An 11,899-nucleotide genomic window follows, 5' to 3' on the forward strand; every position below is an offset into this window, starting at 1 on the left:
TGTCCCTGGGATGAACCCCACTTGGTCATGATGTATAATCTTTTTTATGTGTTGTTGGATTCTATTTGCTAAAATTTTGGTGAGGATTTTGGCGTCTATGTTCATCAGTGATATTGGCCTATAATTCTCTTTTTTGGTAGTGTCTTTGCCTGGTTTTGGTATCAGGGTGATGGTGGCTTCATAGAATTAGTTTGGGAGTATTCCCTCCTTTTCAATCATCTGGAAGAGTTTGAGAAGGACTGGTATGAGTTCTTCTTTGTATGTTTGGTAGAATTCCCCGGTGAAGCCGTCCGGTCCTGGACTTTTATTGTAGGGAGGTTTTTAATTGCTATTTCTATTTCCTTTCTAGTGATCGGATTGTTCAAGTGTTCAGATTCTTCTTGATTCAGTTTTGGTGGACAGTATGTTTCCAGAAACTTGTCCATCTCCTCTAGGTTATCCAGTTTGGTTCCATATAGTTTTTCATAATATTCTCGTATGATATTCTGTATTTCTATTTTGTTCATTGTAATTTCTCCATTTTCCTTTCTTATTTTGCTAATTTGTGCTCTCTTTTCTTCTTTGTGAGTTTGGCCAGAGGTTTTTTGACTTTATTTACTTTTTCAAAAAAACAGCTTTTGGTTTGGTTGATTTTTTCTATGGTCTTGTTAATTTCTATTGTATTTAATTCCTCTCTGTTCTTTATTATTTCCTTCCTTCTGCTGCTTTTTGGGGCTTTTTGTTCTTCTTTTTCTAATTCATTCAGGTGGTGGGTTAAATTGTTTATTTGAGATTGTTCTTCTTTTTTGAGGAAGGCCTGTATTGCTATAAACTTCCCTCTTAGCACTGCCTTTGCTGTGTCCCATAGGTTTTGAGTGGTTGTGCTTTCATTATCATTTGTCTCTAGGTATTTTTTAATTTCAGCTTTGATTTCCTCATTAACCCATTGTTTTTTCAATAACATATTGTTTAATCTCCATGCTTTCCTTTTTTTCTCCTTTGTTTCTCTGTTGTTGATTTCCAGTTTCATGGCATTGTGGTCAGTAAAGATGCTTGAGATAATTTCTATCTTCTTAAAATTGTTGAGGTTTCTTTTGTGCCCAAGTACATGATCGATCCTGGAAAATGTTCCATGTGCACTTGAAAAGAATGTATATCCTATTTTTTGGGGGTGTAATACTCTGAAAATACCCACCAAATCTAGTTTTTCTATTGTAGTATTTAATTTCTCTGTTTCCTTGTTTATTTTCTGTCTGGAAGATCTGTCTAGTGATGTTAATGCAGTGTTAAAATCTCCAACTATGATTGTATTCCCATCAATATCCCCCTTTATCTCTGTTAGTAATTCTTGTATGTACTTAGGTGCTCCTATATTGGGTGCATATATGTTAACGAGTGTAATATCCTCATCTTGTATCACTCCTTTAATCATTATAAAATAGGATCATTTCTTTATCTTTGACTATGGCCATCTTCATTATGGTATGTCTTGGTGTGGGTCTGTTTGGGTTCTTCCTGTTTGGGACCCTCTGAGCCTCCTGTACTTGGATATCTGATTCCTTCTTTAGGTTTGGGAAGTTTTCAGTCATGATTTCTTCAAAGACCTTTTCAATTCCCTTTGTTGTTTCTTCCCCTTCTGGAACCCCTATTATATGTAGATTGGCATGCTTTATATTACCCCATAGGTCCCTAATATTGTTTTCATTGTTTTTTATTTGTTTTTCTCTCAGCTGTTCTGATTGGGTGCTTTCTGTTGTCCTGTCTTCTAGGTCACTTATTCGTTTCTCTGTGTTATCTAGCCTGCTTTGTACACCCTTTAGGTCATCTCTCAACTCAGGAAATGAGTTTACTAATTCTACTTGGTTCTTCTTTATAGCTTCTATTTCATTTTTGACATATTTTATATCTCTAAACACTATTTCTTTTCATTCCTTTTTCGAAATCTTGATCTAGTAGGCCATCAATGTCTATTTCCTTGATTGTGCTTTCTGGGGATTTTTCTTGATCTTTTAATTGGGAGTGGCTCTTCTGCTTCTTCATATTGCTCATATCTCTCTGGCACTGTGGCTTAAGAAGTATCAGTTATCTAGTTCTCCTGGAGATGGTGTATTCTTAATGATTTTATCTAGAGGTCTTTGTGTCTTCGCCCTGTTTTGCGAACTCAGCTTGCTGTTTCCAGAGGCCCTCTGTTAGCACCCTTGTCTGTGCTGCTCCCAGTGGCTGTTGGCTTGCAGATCATATCCCCTCCTAACACTGGGTCAGGAGCTGAGCTCTTTCCCAGTGGGCAGGTGGGTCACTCCCCCTCCCAATGCTGCAGTCGGATGCTGTGCTTGGGGGTTGGGGGGGCAGGTGGGTGGATTGCACCCTCTCACAGCACCGTGGTCAGGTGCTGCATGCGTTCCTGCCAGGAAGGGAGGTGGCTGCCCACCCTCTCCTGGTGCTGGTCACTCCACTGCTCTTTGCAGCTGCCCACTCCACGTAGGACACTCTTAATGTGTTTGTCACAAGAACATTCATGATTTGACATTTGATCTCAGTCAGCATTGGAACATTTTCTACATTTACTAGACTTCCATAGTTTTAACCTCAAAAGAAAACAAACGAATGGGTGGCACCTTTCCAAATATGTTTCTAGTATTAAATGAGATTGGTTCTACCCTAATAATGAGCTGTATGAGTGTTCAGAATGTTAAATGAAAACCAATTTTAAAAATTATTTCTATGTTAGAGTATTTTTACCTCTTCCTATGAATCATGAATGTCTTCATGACATCTAGAATGGTGATTAACTTCTTGATCCATGGGCTGCAGAATGAATGTTGTGTTAGTAGGCTTGAAAACAATATTAATCTACTGTACATCTCCACCAGAGCTCTTGGGTGACCAGGTGCATTGTCAGTGAGCAGTAATATTTTAAAAGGATTCTTTTTTTTTCCTAAGCAGTAGATCTCAATAGTGGGCTTAAAATATTCAGGAAACTATGTTATAAAGAGATGTGTCATGCAGTCTTTGTTGTTCTTTTTAGAGAGCACAGGTGAATCCAGCAGATGTTTCTAGTCTCACAAAGATCCCTATGTCCCAAGCATAAGTCTTACTGAAGCATGCACCTGTATTTCTCCACCCTCAAGAACCATCAGGGAACAAATATGCCAAGAGATTATCAGTCTTAAAGGTGTCTTACTGACAGAAAGATCAAGCACATCTCAGTGAAGCCTGTGTTGATAGAGAGCTTCATAATCAGATTTCCCATCACCACCCCTTGTGCTCTCAACACATTAATACTGAATAATGTCAATTCAGAAAACAAAGTAAAATTTTCTTTGTGGCCTGGAAAACAGGTGAGCTAGAAATTGAATTATATTTAAAAGAATGAAAAGAGAAAGAGAGAGAGAGAAAGAATAAAAGGAAGGAAGGGAGAGAGGAAGAAAAGTAGGAAGAAAGAAAAGGGAAGTTATATTTAATGAACATTAAGTTCAGAGATCTGAAAATCATCCTAATTACACAAGTGAGGTCTCTGCCTTGGAAACAGGATGATACTCAGATACAAAACATGGGGAACAAAATCCTCTCCAGTAATTCAGACTAAATCTCTGCACCTGCAGGGAGAATTGGCAAGAATAGGGAGGTATGATACTCCTAGAGGAGAGAGTGGATCATTGAGGACAATAATACAATGTATGCCAAATGTACCTAGAGATTCCCTAGGATCTATTTATATGAATTTCACAATATTCTATCATGATGGACATGAACACTGGAATAGTATTTTCCATAAAATTTTAGAACCATCCTAGTTTTGTATGAGCAAACATTTGCTAGATTTACATATTGTTTGAATTCTAAGGATGCGTTTTAAAAACATATTTGTTTACTAAGTAAGAATGCTCCTTTTGGGTATTTCCAATCTTAGAATATAAATATTTATTATTATTTATCCAGGTGACATACTCAACTGAAGCTCACACACACAGAGTTTTAGGAACATAAATATAAACTTGTAAAAACTTCCTAAAAATGAAATAAAAAGAGATCACTTACCAAAATATTTTTAAAGTTTTAACAAATAAGTTCTACTGCAAAAATATGTATATTATATGAAATTAATAATAATAAGGTATATTGGGAGTATGCCTTAGAGACAAAAGTGAAATAATGTTTAAATGTGACTTTTCTCCTTTGACTGTCCATGGGATACCCAAGTTCATAAATTTCTTCTATGTTATTTGTAAAATTTAAAGTATGAAATACTATAGCTAATTTACATTGATTAAGAGAAAGGTAAGAATTCTTTTCACAAACCCTTGAAAAGTGACAGGAATAAGAGACAACTTTATAGGACAATATAAGATTAATTTTTAAATGAATATGGCAATTTACCTAAATTGATTGGAGTTGGACACAATTCTGCCACTATATGGAGAGTCACAGAAAATTTTAAGAAGAAAAATTTCCATTTACATTAATGAAAACCCCCATTCTTCTTTTGTGAATGATAATTTAAACTCTATGTAATAATGTTAGAACCACTCAAAAACACTTTTAAGATAAAGACAATTTCTATTTAAATAATCCTAATATTTCTATTTAATGAAAAAGTATTCATGTCAAGTTGTATCAGACTATCTGTAGAGTTCATTAAAATAATTAGCAAGAGCAGATTAAACATAATGACATTTCCCCCACATAACAGTATCTTTATTTAGGAACTAGCCTGTTTAATGGGAAGCACACTTGTTTAAAATCATCTGCTGTTTCTTAGGAAAGTGAACCCTGGTAAATGATGACTGCAAGAGCCATGCTTTATAAATTGTGATACATAAGATTTTGAGGGGCAAGGGAAGAACTGGAGTAAACCTAATATGCTGTATGGTAAGGGTATGGAAAATTTGGGCAGAAGCAAGAGGAATATAGGAACTAGGAGGAAAAATGAGACTGGAAAATGAAGACTGATCAAAGGCACTAATAACACCCAAACTCAACCACCACTCCTAGTCGGCAGTTAGACTTGGGAGTAGAGGCATTTATAAAGTTGTATGCTCTGAGATGTGTTAAGCCTTCTCCTGTCTCCTTCATTAAATGTCTGGGAAATGTGGTTTATACAATAGTGCTTAGAATATTAATAGTATTATAGTATTTCCATACCGTGGAAAGATGCTGAATTGATTACTGTGTCATGGTTAAATTTGGATGACAGCACAGCCAATGTATGAAGAAGCCAGTTATCTGTTAGATGTGGATTCTAACATTCATCCATCCTTCCATCCATTCATCCATTTATTTATTTAGAAATTAGTATGTGTGTTTATTCACATAGAAAATAAGCATACATGATACCTATAATGAAGAAGCTAGTGTTCATATAGCACTTTAAAATTGCAAAGTATTTTCATATATTTAATCCTCAGAATAATCTTATGAAGTGGACACTTGTATTACCTCATTTTATCAGAGTATTATGCATTATATCCAGGAGATAGAAAAATCAAGACTGAAATCCAGGTCTCTGAAAAACTAAATTCTTAAAAACCACTTAAAATAAAGAGCAGTATTTGAAAAATACATAAGCATTGATCACTGTTTAAATATTTCCCGTAGAGAATATTATACCCAGACATTTGTCATTCTGACCTTTAAAGAGGTACTGGAAATGTCATGTCTAGCCTAAATAGCATATCCAATATATGCTCAAGTGTTCAGCAAAATCTAAGCTGGGAACAAACAAGGACAATCTGTCAAACCAGCTGTTCCCAACATTTAATAACACACTCTCTTTCAGAAAAAAGAAGCTTGTCTCTGATACTGTTTTTCACACAGTGGTGATAAATGCCAATATGTCAATTCCTCACATATTAAAAGATTTCCACATATCTAACCTGACACAACATGTGGAGTATCCACTCAACAGGCCAAACACAGCACTGCTAAGATGTTTTTGCTTATTTAATGTAATTAGAATCTGGATTTGTAGATTATTTGATTTTTTTTTTTTTTTTTTGCTAATGGGTCAAGCAGATAGAAAAAAAGTAGGATAAAATGCCATTAGAACTGTTTCATATTTTTATTTTCCCTAACTCCAAGTTGTTAATTTTTTATAACATTGTTCTGTTAATTTAACCCAATGTTCAAAAATGCCAAAATTACACATGATAGGAAAATACTATTAAGTTACTCTCTATTAAGGTACCTCAAACCACTTTCTGCCTTGTTAGAGAAAAACATTAAAAAATGAAAATATGAAGAAGATATGACTATTTGATTATTGAATAAAAATTTAGGGAGTTAATACACCAGAAATGTAATTAAAATTGACTTTGGGAAAATTTATTTTATCAGCTATTAATATAAAGTTAGCCTAAAAAGAAACAAAAGAAAAAGTAGTTATCAAGAATAGGGCAGCATTTAATATCTTTAAAAACTTAACTTTTTTAAAGCAATCATGACAACCTAGGATTGTTCATTTTCTGACATGTGTGGATATAATATATAAAAACTAGCAAAACAGAAGGGGAAGAAAATGGAGTTCTGTTGGATCAAATTTGCTGTGTTTCCTGACTTGAAAAATGCAGTACATATTGGTGCCATTTCCTGAAATAAAGAAAACCGAGGCAAAGTTAGGTTGTATACAATGTCTGAATCAAGTCTGAAGCACATAAGATGCATGTGAGATATGCTAGGTTGCAATAAAGAGGCAGGAGACTTAAATTTGAGTCTTTTTAGCATGAAGATATATGATCAATAGCTGTGGGGAAAAGGTAAAAGATGATGTTACCAGTTAAAGCCACAGGGTAGAAAGAAAAGGGATCTAGGTCTAAATTACATAACAGAAGTTTTGGGGAATATTGAATACAAAAGAATGAAAATTAGAGAATTAATGAGTTAAAATGGATAAAATTTATCTACCTATATTTCTATGACTTTGGATTTGAAGGGAAATGAGAAATGTGATGAAAAATATACACTGATATTTAATAAAGGAACTTTTTTCTTTTAATTTGGGACATTTTTACTTAAGTTTGAGGTATTTGAGGATAGTGGTAGTAACAGTAACAAATCCTAGTACCAGGCATTGTGCTAAGTATTTTGCTTGTATCATCTCACTTAATCTGCATAACTTTATCAAATATGAGTGGAAATATTAAACTATAATTAGCTCAGTGTTTCAAAGGAGAAAGCTGAGGTTTCAGAAGTGGTAAGTGGGGAAGCTATGATTCAAATACAGGCCAGTTGACCTTAGAGCTACACATTTAACCACTCTGTGCTTTCATGTTTATAATCTGATGAGGATGACCCAATAGAGGAGGAAGTTTGATGATGCGTAACAGGGAGTAGAAAAGGAAAGGAATGCACTTGAAAAAGTGAGGGCATAGGTAGAGAGATTGGCCTTTGATAATGAAATATCATGTCTTCCAGGAATGAGATGCTAAGATAGGTGCATAATTAAGTAGATTTGTAGGTTGTACAGTATTCATATATGTTAATGTATGTATTTTTTAAAGAGTTATGAGGCAAGATACTGAACTGAAAAAAATCCTACTAAAAAACTCGTTAAAATTTACACATAGTTTTCATATGTATAGTGAGGTATTTTCAAAGGACATTTGAATACTTGATGACTAAAAGAGAGATAAAGAATGTGAAAACAAATATATGTATGTATATGCATGACTGGGACATTGTGCTGTACATTCAGAAATTGATACATTGTGACTGACCGTACTTGAATCAAATAAATAAATAAATAAATAAAAAGAAAGAGGGACAAAATGCATTTCAAGAATCAAGTAGATTTCTGAATCATTTGTATAGGAAAACATTTAGATGGGCCAATTGGTTGTGTGAAGTTAATACCAAAATCCTAATCAGAAATAGTGAGGTAATGAGACAAAGAGGAACTAAATGTTCCATATAAAGATGGGATTGCAGCCCTGAGGGTATCACTCAAACTAGAGGTATCTCTGAAAGAAGGGAAAACCTGTTTTTCTCTTCTAATTGAATCCTGGAAGAGGCTGAATACCTGATTTGGGGGTGATGAAAATAGTCTTTGGGGTTGACCTGGGACAAGGGAAGGGAAAGTGGAGGGTTGAATTCTTTCAACATTTTAAGCAGTCTGGAGAGAGATTGGCAAGAAGTCAAGCAAGGAAGAGTAAGAGCTTTCAGACATGCTGTTTCCAAATAGTTTAAAAAAGTTATTTATGAAAATAAAAATTGACCTAAGGGTCACCTTAACAATGATTGGCTGAGTTATAGAAGGACATCCAGAATGGATTTTTAGACCATATGAGTTCTCCCTTAGAATTCTTAAAAAAATTAAACAAAATAAATCAAAAAGAGAGAAAGAGAGAGAGAGAGGAAGGAAGGGGAAAAAAAATCCTTTGGATGGAAAGCCCAGTAGAAGAATGGAACTGCTGCAGTGTTGCTGGATAAGACCTTGAGCTTTCATGTTAGAGGAATGGATTGCATTGTGAAAGATGGAGAACTTGAGGATATTTATGATTCAGTTTGGGATCTTCTCTACAGTGATTTTAAACTCTGGTGTACCAGATAAGTATATGTTGGGCTAATCTCTATGTTTAATACTGAGGAGAGAATATATTTCAGTCTCACCATAACTGTCAGTTTTGTGTAAATTGAGCCATGGGATAAAAACAGACCTTGGTCAGGCATTGCTGGCTATTGGGTTACCACCAGTGAAATACGAGGTCAGTTATTAAAATCATCCCAAGATTAACATTCTAGGTGGTTGCAATTTGCGAGTGGCACTTTAGGAAATAATAGCCAAAGATCATAGCAATATGCTCTAATAAAATGCACCAAAAATACTAATTTCTGACTTTTTTAATTGGAAGAAACTTACGACCTCTATAGGAATTTCAGATTGTATTGTAATATTCTAAGCATATCCATGTTGATTTTCTGTAAATTAATTCTTAATCAGATTTTCCTTCACTTCTAATGCAGCCTTTTCACTTTTCTCTGGAAATTCTCATATGTGATTAAATTGAACAAATTGTAAAGAGAGGCTGATTATACTTCAGTCTGCACAGAGTACTTTTATATTTATAAAGCATTATCTTGTAAATAGTATAAAATTAATCTTATACCTTATAAAGTCTTTATTAGCTGAGTCAATTTATGTTCAAAAATGAAAAACAAAGTATTTCACTATAAAGAAACTAGGAAATGTCAAGATTGCCAATAGATAATGAAAGAAATTTTAAGTAATTTTCTATCAGTAAAACTACAAATCCTAGTAAGCAGCATATTACACTTACCAGGAAGTGGAAACTTTTCATGTTCTCTCTCTCAAGGTTTTTAATTGTTTTAGGAAATCCTTTTTCTAGTTAATTTGTGATTATGTCCATATGGATTTTTCTCTGTAAATTATTTAGGTTTTGTTTCTTTGTTTGTTTGTTTTGTAATTTCCTACTGCAGTAGGCAACTTTTTAATAGCTCCCAGTTACTGCCACCTCCTGGTGTTCAAACTATAGTACAATTTCCTAGCCTTGACTGTGTGTTTAACCTAATTCTTGTTTCTGGCAAATATACTAGAGAAAAAGTGATAGGATATCACTTCCAAGATTGGGTTGTAAAAGACCATGACATCCATCTTATTCACATTCTCTCTCTCTTGCTTTTGTTACTCATTCAGTCTGATGAAGCAGATTGCCATATTGTGAGGTATGGCAGTCAAATGGGGAAGCAAATCTTCCTTCAATCTAACCTGGGAAAAACTCCATGCCCCTGGTGCAAACCTTGGTTGCAACCCTGTGAGATACCCTGAACCAGAGGACCCAGCTAAGCCTGGTCTAGATTTCTGACTCACATGATTGAATGATAAATGCTGTTGTTCTAAGCTGCTAAGTTTTGGGGTTAACTTTTACTAGGCAGTAGTATATAGTTAATGAACTCATCTTATGCTTTATTCTGTTATATCTTGGATAATTTTAAATTAACCTTTTTTTAACCAGTGAAAATTTTCATATAATCAATTAATATTGCCATTTATCAACCAAAATGGCAACTATCTGAAATGGAAAAGTGAAAGACAAAAACAGAATTATTTCTCCTATTTATCTGGTTTATTAACATTATCCTTGAACTCCATTTCTATAGATTCTAGATATGAGCTGACTAGAATGCAAATGTCATTAGATTTATCTGCTTAAAAGAGTCTCAATGGATCAAATCAAAACCAAAAAAAATTATCAGAAGTTATGAGATATTTTGAATCCTCTTGTGATTTAAAAATGGAGTGAAAATTATGTTGGCTTGTAACTGAACACACGTTACGTATATTGGTTAGATAGAAGTCATACCGGTGAATGGTCCCAGTGAATTAATGGGATCAACTAAAAGACACTTTTTCTACTAGATGTAATATTCTGTTACTTGCATATAAAATAGTTTTCCTCTGCAAAATGAGTATCTTGGTGATCTTTGTGTTACCTTTCAGAATTATTCATCTGAAATCTAAGGAGAAACAGGAAAATTGAATGGGAGAGAACAGAGGAGGGAAGGTAGAGTAGTAGAAGAATTAAGTAAGGAATAGTGAATATAGTCGTGTGTGTGTTTTACTTAAATTCTTGATGGAACTATGAAATATACACATACAAGTGCACAAATCATAAGTGCACAACTCAATAATTTTTCACCAAGTTAACACACCTTATATAGCACAGCATTCAAATAAAAAAATTACTTGCACTCTAGAGACTAATTTAAACTCTCTTCTAGTCACTACATTTCTAAAAGGCTAACAACACTAAGATGGTACATACATTATTTTTGCCTAATTTAAAATTGTATGTAATGAGAATATACATTAAATATTCTTGAGTCTAGCTTTTCCTTAATCTATGTTTATGAGATCCATTTACGTTGATTGTGTAGCTGTAGTTTGTTCATTCTCATTATGGTACCAGGTTGCATTGACTAAATAAACCATAATTTATATATCCATTTTACAGTTAATAGACGTTGGGTTGTTTCTAGTTTGGGACACTTATGAACAGTGCTGGAATCAACATTTTTGTTAAGTGTCTTTTGGTACAATTTTATATACAGTTTTCTTCGTTACAGACTTAGAAGTAGAACTGCTGAGTCAACAGCGTGAGAATGTTCTGTTTTGGTAGAAAATGCCAAAAGGTTTTTCAAGTGTTTAGTCAGTTTATACTCACAGTATACAAAAGCTTCAATTGTTCCACATACTAGATGACGTATATTATTATCAATCTTTTAAATTTTCATCATGGGGGTAGGGGATATATGTAGTGATAATATAATATTGTGCATTTTTCAGATGAAAAATGTTGAATATTTTTCATAGTTATTGGCTTATTTGATATCCACATTTATAAAGCACCTTTTTAAATTCTTGTACTCATTTTTATGTTTCTTTTTTTAATACATTTCTTGAAATTTATTATGTGTTTTGAGTATGAGTTATTTTCTGATTTTGGTATTGCCCTTTCTTTAAATGTTTGAAATAATTAAACAGTGACAACTTTAAGCTTGGAATTTCCTATTTAAAAATAAATATTCAATAAAAACATTCCTTTGGAAGATAAAGGAATATTCAGATTTTGCACATCTTCTTTTATCTTTTTTGGAGAGTTGAGATTTCAAGAGATACAGTCATTTCATCTAAATTATAAATTTTTAACTTGAGAGAAGTTCTTTTAAAGTATAGAAAAAATACAGACACTATCACAAGGCCTCAGTTTATATTTAAGGGTATCAGTGAAATTAAATAGGAGAACAATAAATAAAATATGACCAAACTGACCCTAATGAGTAATAAGAGAGAAACATGTTTAAAGAAATGTTTGTAGCTACAAAGCAAACATTCTATGTGTGTTCAAATTTGTAGAGCTCTAGCCTAGCTACACAGGACTGGTCAAGAGCATCATATAAAAACTCT

This window comes from Camelus dromedarius, chromosome 25 (genome assembly GCF_036321535.1).
Source record: "Camelus dromedarius isolate mCamDro1 chromosome 25, mCamDro1.pat, whole genome shotgun sequence".
NCBI lineage: Eukaryota > Metazoa > Chordata > Mammalia > Artiodactyla > Camelidae > Camelus > Camelus dromedarius.